Raw genomic sequence first — 18,173 nt, forward strand, 5'->3', positions numbered from 1 at the left:
GATCGTCTGGAGAGCTTGAGCTGGTTGGTGTATCTGCTTGGAATGGAACTGGCACGCTTCACACTTGGTTACTTGTGCAGTTGCATCCTGGAGGGCTATCGGCCAAAAGAAACCTTGCCGGAATGCTTTGCCGGCAAGTGCTCTTGCGCCAATGTGGTGACCACATATGCCTCCATGTATCTCTGCCAACAGCTTTTGTCCGTCTTCCCGGTGAATACACTTCAATTTCACACCGTTGAGTCTTCTTTTGTACAGTGTGTTGTCGACAAACTGGTACATACTTGACTGCCGGGCTACTCTTTCCGCTTCTTCTTGCTCTTCGGGAAGTTCTCCTGTCTGAAGGAAACGGACAATCTGCTGTGCCCATGCTTGAGCTTGTGGCTCGACAACAAGGACTAAAGGCAAATTTGCTGCTGCGGGAACATCCGCTTCTACGGCGAGAACCTGCGGCTCTGCCGGAGCTTGACGTTCCCGGGCAAGCTTGCCGGAGCAAAACTTGCCGGGAGCTTCTGCTTCAACGAAACAAACCCTAGGGCTTGCCGGAGCGGACTGCTCCTCAGCGCTCTTGGCGTTGATCTTTGGGACCTTCTTGGCGGCGGCTTCGGGAAGCTCTGCCGAAAAATAGTTACCAGAAATCAACTTTCTCTTCTTGTTCTGTCCAGTTGATGGCGTTACAGACGGTTGAGTCAGCTTGAGCACAAAGATCCCTGGTTCCACAGGTAGCTTCAGTGCGGCGCACTTTGACAGGCCATCGGCAATGGCGTTCTGAGCTCTTGGAATATGTTCCATCTGTAGGCCGTCAAAGTGCTCTTCTAGCTTTATCACTTCGTCGACGTAGGCTTCCATCAACGGACTCTGATAGCTCTTGTTCACTTGGCGGACGACAAGCTGCGAGTCTCCCCTGACAATGAGCTTCTTGATCCCAAGGTCTGCCGCGATCTTGAGGCCGGCAAGCAAGCCTTCATACTCTGCAGTATTGTTTGTTGCTTGATCCTTGGGAAAGTGCATCTGGACTACGTACTTGAGGTGCTCTCCGGTGGGTGCGACAAGCAGCACGCCAGCACCGGCGCCTTGCAGCGAAAAGGCACCATCAAAGTACATCAGCCACTCTTTGCTTGCTTCCTTGACGGGGATGCTCGTTTCTGGAATTTCTTCATCTGGAGTTGGCGTCCATTCTGCTATGAATTCTGCCAATGCTCTGCTTTGGATAGTTGAAGTACTCTCAAACTTGAGGCCAAAGCTTGACAGTTCCAGTGCCCACTCAACAATCCTGCCTGTCGCTTCTGGATTCTGTAGTATCCTCTTCAGCGGAAAACGAGTGACAACTGTGATCTCATGTGCTTGGAAGTAATGGCGCAGCTTTCTCGAGGCCATGAGAAGGCCGAAAAGCAATTTCTGCACGCCAGAGTACCTTGACCTAGCCCCCTGCAGAAGGGAACTGACAAAGTAAACTGGGCGCTGTACCATTCTCTTCTGTATCTCCTCGCGCGTCTGCGCAGATCCATCCTTGTCGGGACCAGAGCTTGTCGGGGAAGCCCCCTTCTTGTCGCTGGATGCGCTTGCCGTGGTTGCTGGCTCGTCATCTGCCTCCCTCTCTGCTACTAACGCAGCACTAACCACTTGATTGGTTGCCGCTATATACAGCAGCAACTTCTCTTGTGGCTTAGGTGCGACAAGTGTTGGAGCGGAGGACAGGTATCTCTTCAAGTCTTGCAGCGCAGCCTCCACTTCCGGAGTCCATTTCATTGGACCTGCCTTTTCAATATTTTGAAAAATGGCAGGGCACGCTCAGCAGACCTGGAGATAAACCTGCTGAGAGCAGCCACGCAACCGGCAAGTCTTTGTACATCCTTGACGCGCTTTGGTGCTTCAATCTGCTCAATGGCCTTGATCTTGTCGGGATTGGCTTCGATTCCCCGCTGAGACACGAAGAACCCGAGAAGCTTGCCGGAGGGGACTCCAAACACACACTTCTCGGGGTTGAGCTTGAGGCTGATCTTGCGCAGATTTGCAAAGGTCTCGTCTAAATCTTGAATTAGAGTTGCCTTGTCCTTGCTCTTGACCACTATGTCATCCATGTAGGCTTCCACATTTCTGTGTATTTGTGGCTCAAGAGCGACATGGACTACTCTTGCAAATGTTGAACCAGCATTTTTTAAACCGAAAGGCATCCGTATGAAACAGTACGTGCCACATGGAGTGATGAATGCGGTCTTCTCCTCATCCTCTTCTGCCATGAAGATCTGATGGTATCCTGAGTATGCGTCAAGAAATGAAAGCAAGTCACATCCGGCCGTGGAGTCAACAATCTGGTCAATGCGCGGCAAAGGAAATGGGTCTTTGGGACAAGCTTTGTTAACATCGGTAAAGTCGATACAAAGTCTCCATTTCCCGTTCGCCTTGCGCACGACTACAGGATTGGCCAACCACGTAGGATGGAGCACTCCTCTGACAAGGCCTGCTGCTTCCAACTTCTTGATCTCTTCTGCGATGAATTCTTGGCGCTCCACTGCTTGCTTCCTGACCTTCTGCTTGACGGGCCGCGCATGAGGACAAACGGCAAGATGGTGCTCAATTACTTTCCTGGGAACACCGGGGATGTCAGACGGTTGCCACGCAAACACGTCGACATTCGCCCGCAGGAAAGCAATGAGCGTGCTTTCCTATTTAGGGTCGAGAGTGGCACTGATGGTGAAGGTACCACCAGTGCCGTCCTCCTTGGCGGACACCTTCTTGGTCTCTGGCGGAGCTGCCATTGTCTTCTTACACTTGCCGGTGGAGCTCGATGGTGCGTCCTCGACGGCAGCGCAGCACTCCGAAGAGGTGCGCTTGCCGGAGTGGGCATCAGAACTCTTGCCAAACTTGGTCTTCTTCTTCCCCCCGGGAGCTTCAACGGCAGGTGATTTGCGATCTGTTGCGGCTGCCGCTTCCTGGTAGATCTTGTCGGTGCAGATAAGAGCATCCTTCTTGTCGCCAGGGACAGAGATGACGCTTATCGGGCCTGGCATCTTCAGCATGTTGTATGCATAGTGAGAGGCTGCCATGAACTTGGCGAGTGCTGGACGGCCGAGTATCCCATTGTAAGGCAATGGAAAATCGACAACGTCAAAAGTGACCCTCTCAATCCTGAAGTTCACCTCGCTGCCAGACCTTCCCCTTCGGCTTGCTCCTTCCCGGGTTGATTCCTTGGAATGTGCCGGTCTCTTCAAGCTCGCTGTCAGGGATCTGGAGTTTCTGGAGTACAGTGGAGGAGACCAGGTTCAAGCCGGCCCTGCCGTCAACTAGCATCTTAGTGACCTTGAGGTTGCAGATAGTTGGCGAAACCAACATCGGCAAGCACCCGACCGCAGTTGTGCGATCAGGGTGGTCCTCAATATCAAAGATGATAGGCATGCTGGACCATTTCAGAGACTTGCGTGACTCGACAGGTGGTTCCGCCGCATTGACTTCCCGCACCCACTGCTTGAGTTGGCGGTGTGAAGTATGCAGAGAAGCACCGCCGTCGATGCACAATACCTCTGTGGCTTTCTGGAACTCCTGCTCACTAGTCTCGACATCATCCATGTCTTCGTCGTCGTCGTCATCTTCATCCTTGTCGCGGCCGCGGGGAGGTCTGTCTCCTTGCCGCTGCTTGGCCTTGCCGCAGCGTCCTCCCCGGCCGGCGCGCTTCTTGCCGGATTCTCCAGCGCCTCCTTGGGCCCTCTCCTTGTCGCGTCGCTCGTATTCAGCCTTTTGCTGCTGGACAAGCTGCTCGACCTTCTTGCAGCTCTGGAGGTCATGGCCCTTGGTGCGGTGGATCTTGCAGTACTGCTTGTCGGTGCCGTCCTGCTTGTCGGCGACCGCTACAGTCTGGCAGTTGGTGCATGCGGCAATCTCCTTGCCGGAGCTACAAGCCTTGGCTTTCTTGGCGCCACCTTCGTTGCGGGACTGCTCAATGACTAGCACATCTTTGCCTTTCTTCTTCCTGTTGTTCCGCCGCCGGTTTTTCTTTGCCGGGGCAGCATCCTCGCTGTCAGATCCTCCTGCTCCTGTATTCTCTCCGGGGAGTTTCCTCCCTTCCTCAGCACGTGCACACTTGTCGGCCAGGGCATACAGCTCACTGACGTCTCTGATCTTGCACATCGCCATCTCCTCCCGCATCCTGCGGTTACGCACGTTCTGATGGAACGCGCTGATGACCGCGGCAGGGTGGACATCTGGGATGTTGTGCTGTACACGGCTGAATCTCTGAATGTACTTGCGCAGGGGCTCTCCTTCCTTCTGGGCGAGCAGATGAAGGTCACTCTCTTGGCCATGGGGTTTGTGGCCGCCTGTAAAGGCGCCGACAAACTGATGGCATAGGTCTGCCCAGGAGGATATGGAGTCGTCCGGCAAGTGCATGAGCCAGGACCTGACGTTGGGCTTGAGCACCAGCGGGAAGTAGTTGGCAAGGATCTTGTCGTCCCGCCCCCCGGCAGCCTGCACCGCGATGGTGTAGATGCTGAGGAACTCCGACGGATGCGACTTGCCGTCGTACTTCTCTGGTACGTCTGGCTTGAAATTCTTCGTGCTGGGCCACTGGACTTGCCGCAGCTCACGAGTAAACGCAGGGCAACCTACCGCGTACGGCAAGTCGCCTGGTTCCCCTGGCGCATGCATGTCGACAGAGGGCCCAGCGCGCTGGTCCGATTGACGTCGCGCTTCTCTTCGGCGCTCGATGCGAGTACGAGCGTCTTCTTGCTGTCGTTCGTGAAGAACTTGGCGCTGATCGCGACGAGCTCGTGGATCTGATGACGCGGTGGAGTCGCTGTCGAGGTGGATCCGGCGAGTCGGCGATCTTGGCCTTCGGGGCGGAGAGTGCACAGTGGTTGCACCCCCACCGGTCTTGTCGCCACCGGCTCGTGCCTGGCTGACTTGCCGCGGCTGCGACGTGCTCGGCTGCCGTTGAGTGTCGCCGTTGGCGAAGCCGATGAGACTCTGAATGGTGGCCCTCCAGTCGTCGATCTTGTCTGCCGTTGGAGGGTAGTCCAGGAGCAGTTGAGCTCGCGCCAAAGCTTCTGCTGGAGTGGCGGGTGGCGGCGGCGAACGGTGCGAGGAGCGGGATATGCTCGGACTTCTAACTATGTTAGAAGGAGCAGTATCCCGTCCAGGCGACCGTGCCTCGCTCGTGCCAGCATGTTGGCGTGCATGCTGGTCTTGAGCACTCCGAGATCCACCAGCTCGATCTTGGTCCAGCAAACGCATGGTACCGTGAGTACCATGACGCTGCCGGTCCTGCGCCTCCTGAGATGGGCGCGGTGCATGTATGGACGCCGAGGTCTTGGAGTGCGCCCGGTCGTTGTGGGAGCCGGCTATGCCGCCGATGGGCAGCGCAGCCTTGTCCTTGGACCTGGCAGCACCATGAGCTCCCTCGTCGACGCCCATTCTTCCGCTGGCGTCTGCCCCATCAGCCGTTTGCTCCGGCGGTGGTGGGTTCGGCGCGGACGGAGCAGCCGCCTCCGAAGCCTTCTTCTTCGGCGGCATGTCGATGAAGATGATGAAGACCTAGCTCGTGTGAACGCTGGATCTGGTTCACACAACCTCGACGCCCCTACCTGGCGCGCCAAAGATGCCGGGGGACTAATCCACGAGCACCTATGGGACCGGCGGACCAAGTCCCTTTCGGTTCGGTGGGGGCGAGGGTCGCACGAAGAGCGGATCGAGGCGAAGCACACGAGCAGTTTACCCAGGTTCGGGCCGCACGGATGTGTAAAACCCTACTCTTGCTTTGCGGTTTGTATTGAGTTCTTGCTCGGGGGCGCGGAGTGCTACAGTACACCCCAGCAGCTAACGAGACCGAGCCTGAGTGTTCTCCTTCTTTTTTCCTCGACGTTGCGCATGGGCCTCCTTTTATATGCTCAAGGGGTCACCGAGGTGGCAACGTAGACAAGGGTAAAAATGGAAAGGTGCTGCGGTTGGTACAGCTACCTGCTACAGTGTATCATACCTAACCCTGACGGCAAGGGACAAAGGCATTAAATGCCCGTCTGCGTCACCTAAATAGTGCAAAAGAGACCGCCAGGGACGCCATCGCTTGCCACGATGGCAATCTTGTCAGTGCCGCTTGCCACCGCGCACCGCTGGCTGCACAGCCCCCGCCACGTATGCCTGGAAGGGTCCTAGAGCGACACGTTGGTGGGTGTGCTGGAGCGCGGTCACAGAGTGGTGGCTTGCCGCGGCAAGCGCCTTGCCGCGGTCATTGTCTTGTCGCGTTCGGGAGCTTGTTGCTCACCGGGCCTTGCCGGGACGCGTGGCGCATCGCGGCAAGTTCCTTGAGATGCCTTGGTTGGCCTTCCTGGCAAGCTCCTCTTGCCGGGGTCTTGTCTCCTTGGCTTGGATACTTGAGATGCCTTGGTTGGCCTTCCCGGCAAGCTCCTCTTGCCGGGGTCTTGTCTCCTTGAGATGCCTTGGATACTTTATCCTTGAATAGCTCCAATAGGAACTACGGGGGACCTTGGCGGTCACCCGGCAAGCCTTGCCGCGGGATGCTGCGACTGCCCGTGCACAAGTTCGGGATACTAGGGTACCCCTACTCTAGTACACCGACAGGGGTCCTAATGGAAACTAAGGGATATTAAGGCCTCCTTTTAATAGAGAACCAGAACAAAACATTAGCACATAGTGAATACATGAACTCCTCAAACTACGGTCATCACCGGTAAGTATCCCGATTATTGTCACTTCGGGGTTAACGGATCATAACACATAATAGGTGACTATAGACTTGCAAGATAGGATCAAGAACACTCATATATTGATGAAAACATAATAGGTTCAGATCTGAAATCATGGCACTCGGGCCCTAGTGACAAGCATTAAGCATAGCAAAGTCATAGCAACATCAATCTCAGAACATAGTGGATACTAGGGATCAAACCCTAACAAAACTAACTTGATTACATGATAAATCTCATCCAACCCATCACCGTCCAGCAAGCCTATGATGGAATTACTCATGCACGGCGGTGAGCATCATGAAATTGGTGATGGAGGAAGGTTGATGATGACGATGGCGACGGATTCCCCTCTCCGGAGCCCCGAACGGACTCCAGATCAGCCTCCTGAGAGGTTTTAGGGCTTGGCGGCGGCTCCGTATCGTAAAACGCGATGAATACTTTTCTCTGATTTTTTTCTCCCCGAAAGCAAATATATAGAGTTGGAGTTGAGGTCGGAGGAGCTCCAGGGGGCCCACGAGGTAGGGGAGCGCGCCCCCACCCTCGTGGCTAGGGTGTGGGCCCCCTGGTCTTCATCTTTTGCAAGGATTTTTTATTATTTCCAAATAGACGTTCCGTGAAGTTTCAGGTCATTCCGAGAACTTTTGTTTCTGCACATAAATAACACCATGGCAATTCTGCTGAAAACAGCATCAGTCCAGGTTAGTTCCATTCAAATCATGCAAGTTAGAGTCCAAGCAAGGGCAAAAGTGTTCGGAAAATTAGATACGACAGAGACGTATCATGCCCCCCTCCACAGTTTACCACCTCGGTCATATTGTCGTAGTGCTTAAGTGAAGCCCTACGCGGATCACATCACCAACACCGTCCTCACGCCGTCGTGCTGACGAAACTCTCCCTCGTCCTTCTACTGGATCAAGAGCGCGAGGAACGTCGTCGTGCTGAACGTGTCCTGAACACGGAGGTGCCGTACGTTCAGTACTTGGATCGGTTGGATCATGAAGACGTTCGAATACATCAACCGCGTTACATAAGGCTTCCGCTTTCGGTCTACGAGGGTACGTGGACACACTCTCCTCTCTCGTTGCTATGCATCTCCTAGTTAGATCTTGCATAATCGTAGGATTTTTTAATTATTACGTTCCCCAACAGTGGCATCCGAGCCAGGTCTATGTGTAGATGATATATGCACGAGTAGAACACAATGAGTTGTGGGCGATAATAGTCATACTTCTTACCACCAACGTCTTACTTTGATTCGTCGGTATTGTTGGATGAATCGGCCTAGATCGACATTACATGACCGCGTTCATGGGACTGCTTCTACGGACGTGATTCGCACACAGGTGGCTGGCGGGTGTCTATTTCTCCAACTTTAGTTGAATCGAGTTTGACTACGGCCGGTCCTTGTTGAAGGTTAAAATGGCACACTTGATTAAAAATCGTTGTGGTTTTGATGCCTAGGTAAGAACGGTTCTTGCTAGAATCCCGTAGGAGCCACATAAAACTTGCAACAACAATGTAGAAGACATCTAACTTGTTTTTGCAGGGCATGTTGTGATGTGATATGGTTAAGACGTGATGAGATGTAAATTGTTGTATGAGATGATCATGTTTTGTAAAAGTTATTGGCAACTGGCAGGAGCCTTATGGTTGTCAATTTATTGTATGAAATGCAATCGCCATGTAATTGCTTTCCTTTATAACTAAGAGCTAGTGATAGTCGTAGACGCAATAGTTGGTGAGACGACAACGATGCTATGATGGAGATCAAGGTGTCAAGCCAGTGACGATGGAGATCATGACGGTGCTTTGGAGATGGAGATCAAAGGCACAAGATGATGATGGCCATACCATGTCACATATTTTGATTGCATGTGATGTTTATCCTTTATGCATCTTATTTTGCTTAGTACGGCGGTAGCATTATAAGATGATCCTTCACTAAATTTCAAGGTATAAGTGTTCTCCCTGAGTATGCACCATTGCGATAGTTCGTCTTGCTGAGACACCACGTGATGATTGGGTGTGATAAGCTCTACGTTCACATACAACGGGTGCAAGAGAGTTTTGCACATGCGGAATACTCGGGTTAAACTTGACGAGCCTAGCATGTACAAACATGGCCTCGGAACACTGGAGACCGAAAGGTCGAACGTGAATTATATAGTAGATATGATCAACATAGAGATGTTCACCATTGAAAACTACTCCATCTCACGTGATGATCGGACATGGTTTAGTTGATACGGATCACGTGATCATTTAGATGACTTGAGGGATGTCAATCTAAGTGGGAGTTCTTAAGTAAGATGATTAATTGAACTTTAATTTATCAAGAACTTAGTCCTGATAGAATTTGCAAATTATGTTGTAGATCAATAGCTCGCGTTATAGCTCCCCATTTATTTTTTCATATGTTCCTAGAGAAAAATAAGTTGAAAGATGATAGTAGCAATGATGCAGACTGGATTCATGATATGAGGATTATCCTCAATGCTGCATAGAAGAATTATGTCCTTGATGCACCGCTAGGTGACAGACCTTTTGTAGGAGCATATGCAGATGTCATGAACGTTTGGCAAGCTCGGTATGATGACTACTTGATAGTTTAGTGCGCCATGCTTTACGGCTTAGAACCGGGACTTCGAAAATGTTTAGAACACCATGGAGCATATAAGATGTTCCAAGAGCTAAAATTGGTATTTCAGACTCATGCCCGAGTCGAGAGGTATGGGACCTCTGACAAGTATTTGCCTACAAGATGGACGAGAATAGCTCAACCAGTGAGCATGTGCTCAGAATGTCTGAGTACTACAATCGCTTGAATCAAGTGGGAGTTAATCTTCCAGATAAGATAGGGATTGACAGAGTTCTCTAGTCACTATCACCAAGTTACTGGAACTTCGGGATGAACTATAGTATGCAAGGGATGACATAAACAATTCCCGGGCTCTTCACCATGCTGAAATCGGCGAAGGTAGAAATCAAGAAAAGCATCAAGTATTGATGGTTGACAAGACCACTAGTTTCAAGTAAAAGGGCAGGGGAAAGAAAGGGAACTTCAAGAAGAATGGAAAGAAAGTTGCCACTCCCATGAAGAAGCCCAAAGCTAGACCCAAGCTTGAAAGTGAGTGCTTCTACTACAAAGGAAATGGTCACTGGAAGCGGAACTGCCCCAAATACTTGGCGGATAAGAAGGATGGCAAAGTGAACAAAGGTATATCTGATATACAGATTATTGATGTGTATTTTACTAGTGTTCATAGCAACCCCTTGGTATTTGATACTGTGTTCAGTTGCTAAGAGTAGTAACTCGAAACGGGAGTTGCAGAATGAACATAGACTAGTTAAGGGTGAAGTGACGATGTGTGTTGGAAGTGGTTCCAAGATTGATATGATCATCATCGCACACTCCCTATACTTTCGGGATTAGTGTTGAACCTAAATAAATGTTATTTGGCGTTTGCGTTGAGCATAATATGATTGGATCATGTTTGTTGCAATACGGTTATTCATGTAAGTTAGAGAATAATTGTTGTTCTGTTTACATGAATAAAACCTTCTATGGTCATACACCCAATGAAAATGGTTTGTTGGATCTCGATCGTGGTGATACACATTTCATAATATTGAAGACGAAAGATGCAACATTAATAATGATAGTGCAACTTATTTGTGGCACTGTCGTTTAGGTCATATTGTTGTAAAGCGCATGAAGAAACTCTATGTGGATGGACTTTTGGAATCACTTTATTATGAATCATTCGATGCTTGCGAACCAAGCCTCATGGGCAAGATGACTAAGACTCCTTCTCTAGAACAATGGAGCGAGCCACTGACTTATTGGAAATAATACATACCGATGTATGCGGTCCGATGAGCGTTGAGGCTCGCGGCGGGTATCGTTATTTTCTGACCTTCACATATGATTTGAGAAGATATGGGTATATCTACTTAATAAAACATAAGTCTGAAACATTTGAAAAGTTCAAAAAAATTCTGAGTGAAGTTGAGAATCATCGTAACAAGAAAATAAAGTTTCTATGATCTGATCGCGGAGGCGGATATTTGAGTTACGAGTTTGGCCTTCATTTAAAACAATGTGGAATAGTTTCACAACTCACGCCACCTGGAACACCACAGTGTAATGGTGTGTCTGAACGTCGTAACCGTACTTTTTAGATATGGTGCAATCTATGATGTCTCTTACCGATTTACCACTATCATTTGGGGGTTATGCATTAGAGACAACTGCATTCACGTTAAATAGGGCACCATCTAAATCCGTTGAGACAACACCATATGAACTATGGGTTAGCAAGAAACCTAAGCTGTCGTTTCTTAAAGTTTGGGGCTGAGATGCTTATGTGAAAAAGCTTCAACCTGGTAAGCTCGAACCCAGATCGAAGAAATGTGTCTTCATAGGATACTCAAAGGAGACTATTGGGTACACCTTCTATCACAGATCTGAAGGAAATATATTCGTTGCTAAGAATGGATCCCTTCTAGAGAAGGAGTTTCTCTTGAAAGAAGTGGGTGGGAGGAAACTAGAACTTGATGAGGTAATTGTACCTTCTCCCGAATTGGAAAGTAGTTCATCACAGAAATCAGTTCCAGTTATTCCTACACCAATCAGTAAGGAAGCTAATGATGATGATCATGAAACTTCAGATCAAGTTACTACCGAACCTCGTAGGTCAACCAGAGTATGGTTCGCATCAGAATGGTACGGTAATCCTGATCTGGAGGTCATGTTACTTGACCATGATGAACCTACGAACTATGGGGAAGCGATGATGAGCCCAGATTCCACGAAATGGCTTGAGCCATGAAATCTGAGATGGTATCAATGTATGAGAACAAAGTGTGGACTTTGGTTGACTTGCCCAATGATCAGCAAGCCATAGAGAGTAAATGGATCTTCAAGAAGAAGACTGACACTGACGGTAATGTTACTATCTACAAAGCTCGACTTGTTGCGGAAGGTTTTCGACAAGTTCAAGGAGTTTACTACAATGAGACCTTCTCACTCGTAGCGATGCTTAAGTCTGTCCGAATCATGTTAGAAATTGCCACATTTTATGATTATGAAATTTGGAAAATGGATGTCAAAACTGCATTTCTTAATGGATATCTTAAAGAAGAGTTGTATATGTTGCAACCAGAAGGTTTTGTCGATCCTAAAGGTGCTAACAAAGTGTGCAAGCTCTAGTGATCCATTTATGGACTGGTGCAAGCCTCTCAGAGTTGGAATATACGCTTTGATAGTGTGATCAAAGCATATGGTTTTATACAGACTTTTGGAGAAGCCTGTATTTACAAGAAAGTGAGTGGGAGCACTATAGAATTTCTAATATTATATGTGGATGACATATTGTTGATTGGAAATAATACAGAATTTCTGGATAGCATAAAAGGATACTTGAATAAGAATTTTTCAATGAAAGACCTTGGTGAAGCTACTTACATATTGAGCATCGAGATATAGATCAAGACGCTTGATAAGATTTTTCAATGAGTATATGCCTTGACAAGATTTTGAAGTAGTTCAAAATGGAACAGTCAAAGAAGGAGTTCTTGCCTGTGTTGCAAGGTGTGAAGTTGAGTAAGACTCAAAAGCCTGACCATGGCAGAAGATAGATACAGAATGAAAGTCATTCCCTATGCCTCGGCCATACGTTCTATAAAGTATGCCATGTTGTGTACCAGACCTATTGTATACCTTAGCATGAGTTTGGCACGGGAGTACAATAGTGATCTAGGAGTAGATCACTAGACAACGGTCAAAATTATGCTTAGAGGACTAAGGAAATATTTCTCAGTTATGGAGGTGATAAAAGAGTTTGTCGTAAAGAGTTACGTCAATGCAAGCTTTGAGACCAATCCGGATGACTCTAAGTCTCGATCTGGATACATATTGAAAGAAGGAGCATTTTGCTAGAGTAGCTCCATGCAGAGCATTGTAGACATAGAAATTTGCAAAATACATACGGATCTGAATGTGGCAGACCCATTGACTAAACCTCTCTCACAAGCAAAACATGATCACACCTTAGTACTCTTTCGATGTTAATCACATGGCGATGTGAAATAGACTACTAACTCTAGTAAACCCTTTGGGTGTTGGTCACATGGAGATGTGAACTATGGTTATTAATCACATGGTGAGGTGAACTATTGATGTTAAATAACATGGCGATATGAACTAGATTATTGACTCTAGTGCAAGTGGGAGACTGAAGGAAATATGCCCTAGAGGTAATAATAAAGTTGTTATTTATATTTTCTTATATCATGATAAATGTTTATTATTCATGCTAGAATTGTATTAATCGGAAACTTAGTACATGTGTGAATACATAGACAAAACAGAGTGTCCTAGTATGCCTCTACTTGACTAGCTCATTAATCAAAGATGGTTAAGTTTCCTAACCATAGACATGTGTTGTCATTTGATGAACGGGATCACATCATTAGAGAACAATGTGATGGACAAGACTCATCCGTTAGCTTAGCATTATGATCGTCTAGTTTTATTGCTATTGCTTTCTTCATGACTTATACATATTCCTCTGACTATGAGATTATGCAGCTCTCGAATACCGGAGGAACACCTTGTGTGCTATCAAACGTCACAACATAACTGGGTGATTATAAAGATGCTCTACAGGTGTCTCCAAAGGTATTTATTGAGTTGGCATAGATCGATATTAGGATTTGTCACTCCGTGTATCGGAGAGGTATCTCTGGGCCCTCTCGGTAATGCACATCACTATAAGCCTTGCAAGCAATGTAACTAATGAGTTAGTTACGGAATGATGCATTACAGAATGAGTAAAGAGACTTTCCAGTAATGAGATTGAACTAGGTATGAGGATACCGACGATCAAATCTCGGGCAAGTAACATACCGATGACAAAGGGAATTACGTATGTAGTTATGCGGCTTGACTGATAAAGATCTTTGTAGAATATGTAGGAGCCAATATGAGCATCTAGGTTCCGCTATTGGTTATTAACCGGAGATGTGTCTAGGTCATGTCTACATAGTTCTCGAACCCGTAGGGTCCGCACGCTTAACGTTCGATGATGAATTGCATTATGAGTTATGTGTTTTGGTGACCGAAGTTTGTTTGGAGTCCCGGATGAGATCTCGGACATGACGAGGAGTCTCGAAATGGTCGAGAGGTAAAAATTGATATATTGGAAGGTTATATACGGATACCGGAATGGTTTTGATAAGGTTCGGGGATTTTTCGAGGTACTGGGAGGCTACCGGAACCCCCCGGGAAAGTTAATGGGCCTATTGGGCTATAGTGGAGAGAGGGAGGCTGCCACAAGAGGTGGGGCGCCTCCCCCCAAGCCCAAACCGAATTGGACTAGGGTTGTGGGGCGCGGCCCCCCTTTCCTTCTCACTCTCCTTCCTTTCCCCTTTCCCCTTTCCGTTAATTGGAAGGGGGGTCGAATCCTACTTGGACTAGGAGTCCAAGTAGGACTCCCCCCTTGGCGCGCCCCCTTGGGCCGGTCACCTCCTCCTTGTCGGTGTCAAAACCGGTGGATCTCGGGTAGGGCGTCCCGAACTGTGCGTCTAGGATCGATGGTAACAGGAGACGGGGGACACAATGTTTACCCAGGTTCGGGCCCTCTATATGGAGGTAATACCCTACTTCCTACTTGATGGATCTTGATGAATATGAGTATTACAAGAGTTGATCTACCATGAGATCGTAATGGTTAAACCCTAAATGTCTAGCCTGTCTGACTATGATTATGAGGATATATGTCTACGGACCTATCCCTCCGGTTTATATAAACACTGAGGGGATCTAGGGTTACATAAGGTCAGTTACAAAGAAAGTAATCTTCATATTTGGTCGCCAAGCTTGCCTTCCACGCCAAGGAGAGTCCCATCCGGACACGGATAGAGTCTTCGGTCTTTGTATCTTCACGGCCCATCAGTCTGGACTATATCCAATAGGTTAGACGCCCGAGGAACCCTTGGTCCAGGACTCCCTCAGTAGCCCCTGAACTAGGCTTCAATGACGAGGTGTCCGGCGCGCAGATTGTCTTCGGCATTGCAAGGTGGGTTCCCCTTTCTGAATACTCCAAGATAGTCTTCGGATGAAAATGAATGTGTCCGAGTATTCAACACAAGTATCACACACGACTGCAGAGAATATAATATTAACGCGTTTCGAGATGCGCTTTCCATTGGCATGTCTTGTCAAAGCAGAGATCTGCTACCTCTTGAGCACTTGCGTTGGTTTTCCCTTGAAGAGGAAAGGGTGATGCAGCAAAGTAGCGTAAGTATTTCCCTCGGTTTTGAGAACCAAGGTATCAATCCAGTAGGAGGCCACGATGTGTCCCTCACACCTACACAAACAAATAAATCCTCGCAACCAACGCGATAAGGGGTTGTAAATCCCTACAAGGTCACTTACGAGAGTGAGATGTGATAGATATGATACGATAATGTTTTTGGTATTTTTATGATAAAGATGCAAAGTAAAATAAAAGGCAATAAAAATAACTAAGTATTGGAAGATTAATATGATGGAAAATAGACCCCGGGGCCATAGGTTTCACTAGTGGCTTCTCTCCAGAGCATAAGTATTCACGGTGGGTAAACAAATTACTGTTTAGCAATTGACAGAATTGAGCATAGTTATGAGAATATCTAGGTATGATCATGTATATAGGCATCACGTCCGAGACAAGTTGACCGACTCCTACCTGCATCTACTACTATTACTCCACACATCAACCGCTATCCAGCATGCATCTAGAGCATTAAGTTCAAGAGAACAGAGTAACGCTTTAAGAAAGATGGCATGATGTAGAGGGATAAACTCTTGCAATATGATATAAACCCCATCTTCGTTATCCTCGGTGGCATCAATACAATACGTGCCTTGCTGCCCCTACTGTCACTGGGAAAGGACACCGCAAGATTGAACCCAAAGCTAAGCACTTCTCTCATTGCAAGAAAGATCAATCTAGTAGGCCAAACCAAACTGATAATTCGAAGAGACTTGCAAAGATAACCAATCATACATAAAAGAATTTAGAGAAGATTCAAATATTGTTCATAGATAAACTTGATCATAAACCCACAATTCATCGGTCTCAATAAACACACCGCAAAAGAAGATTACATCGAATAGATCTCCACAAGAGAGGGGGAGAACTTTGTATTAAGATCCAAAAAGAGATAAGAAGCCATCTAGCTAATAACTATAGACCCAAAGGTCTGAAGTAAACTACTCACACTTCATCGGGCAGGCTATAGTGTTGATGTAGAAGCCCTCCGTGATCGATGCCCCCTCCGGCGGAGCTCCGAAACAGGCCCCAAGATGGGATCTCATGGATACAGAAAGTTATGGCGGCGGAATTACGGTTTTGGCTCCGTATCTGGTAGTTTGGGGGTACGTAGGAATATATAGGAGGAAGGAGTACGTCGGTGGAGCAAAAGGGGGGCCCACGAGGGTGGAGGGCGCGCCCAGGGGGTAGGCGCGCCCCCTACCTCGTCGCCTCCTGGTTGATGTCTTGACGTAGGGTCCAAGTCCTCTGGATCACATTCCTTCCGAAAATCACATTCCCGAAGGTTTCATTCTGTTTGGACTCCGTTTGATATTCTTTTTCTGCGAAACTCTAAAATGGCAAAAACAGCAATTCTGGGCTGGGCCTCCGGTTAATAGGTTAGTCCCAAAAATAATATAAAAGTGTATAATAAAGCCCAATAATGTCCAAAACAGAATATAATATAGCATGGAACAATCAAAAATTATAGATACATTGGAGATGTATCAAGCATCCCCAAGCTTAATTCCTGCTCGTCCTCGAGTAGGTAAATGATAAAAACAGAATTTTTGATGTGGAATGCTACTTGGCATAATGTCAATGTAATTCTTCCTAATTGTGGTATGAATATTCAGATCCGAAAGATTCAAGATAAAAGTTCAATATTGACATAAAAATAATAATACTTCAAGCATACTAACTAAGCAATTATGTCCTCTCAAAATAACATGGCTAAAGAAAGTTCATCCCTACAAAATCATATAGTTTATTCATGCTCCATTTTTGTCACACAAGAATGCTCTCATCATGCACAACCCCGATGACAAGCCAAACAATTGTTTCATACTTTAGTAATCTCAAACTTTTTCAACCTTCACGCAATACATGAGCATGAGCCATGGATATAACACTATGGGTGGAATAGAATATAATGATGGGGGTCATGTGGAGAAGACAAAAAGGGAGAAAGTCTCACATCAACGAGGCTAATCAATGAGCTATGGAGATGCCCATCAATTGATGTTAATGCAAGGAGTAGGGATTGACATGCAACGGATGCACTAGAGCTATAAATATATGAAAGCTCAACAAAAGAAACTAAGTGGGTGTGAATCCAACTTGCTTGCTGATGTCTACTACACAACCTTCTTCTTGTAGACGTTTTTGGGCCTCCAAGTGTAGAGGTTTGTAGGACAGTAGCAAATTTCCCTCAAGTGGATGACCTAAGGTTTATCAATCCGTAGGAGGAGTAGGATGAAGATGGTCTCTCTCAAGCAACCCTGCAACCAAATAATAAAGAGTCTCTTGTGTCCCCAACACACCCAATACAATGGTAGATTGTATAGGTGCACTAGTTCGGCGAAAAGATGGTGATACAAGTGGTATATGGATAGTAGATAAAGGTATTTGTAATCTGAAATTATAAAAACAGCAAGGAAACAAGTGATAAAAGTGAGCGTAAACGGTATTGCAATGCGTTGAAACAAGGCCTAGGGTTCATACTTTCACTAGTGTAAGTTCCCTCAACAATACTAACATAATTGGATCACATAACTATCCCTCAACATGCAACAAAGAGTCACTCCAAAGTCACTAATAGCGGAGAACAAACGAAGAGATTATGGTAGGGTACGAAACCACCTCAAAGTTATTCTTTCCAATCAATCCGTTGGGCTATTCCTATAAGTGTCACAAACAGCCCTAGAGTTCGTACTAGAATAACACCTTAAGACACAAATCAACCAAAACCCTAATGTCACCTAGATACTCCAATGTCACCTCAAGTATCCGTGGGTATGATTATACGATATGCGTCACACAATCTCAGATTCATCTATTCAACCAACACAAAGGACCTCAAAGAGTGCCCCAAAGTTCCTACCAGAGAATCACGATGAAAACATGTGCCAACCCCTATGCATAGGTTCATGGGCGGAACCCGCAAGTTGATCACCAAAACATACATCAAGTGAATCACGTGATATCCCATTGTCACCACAGATATCCACGGCAAGACATACATCAAGTGTTCTCAAATCTTTAAAGACTCAATCCAATAAGATTACTTCAAGGGGAAAACTCAATTCATTACAAGAGAGTAGAGGGGGAGGAGAAACATAAGATCCAACTATAATAGCAAAGCTCGCGATACATCAAGATCGTATCACCTCAAGAACAC

Source organism: Triticum aestivum, chromosome 5A (genome assembly GCF_018294505.1).
Source record: "Triticum aestivum cultivar Chinese Spring chromosome 5A, IWGSC CS RefSeq v2.1, whole genome shotgun sequence".
NCBI classification, from domain to species: Eukaryota; Viridiplantae; Streptophyta; class Magnoliopsida; order Poales; family Poaceae; genus Triticum; species Triticum aestivum.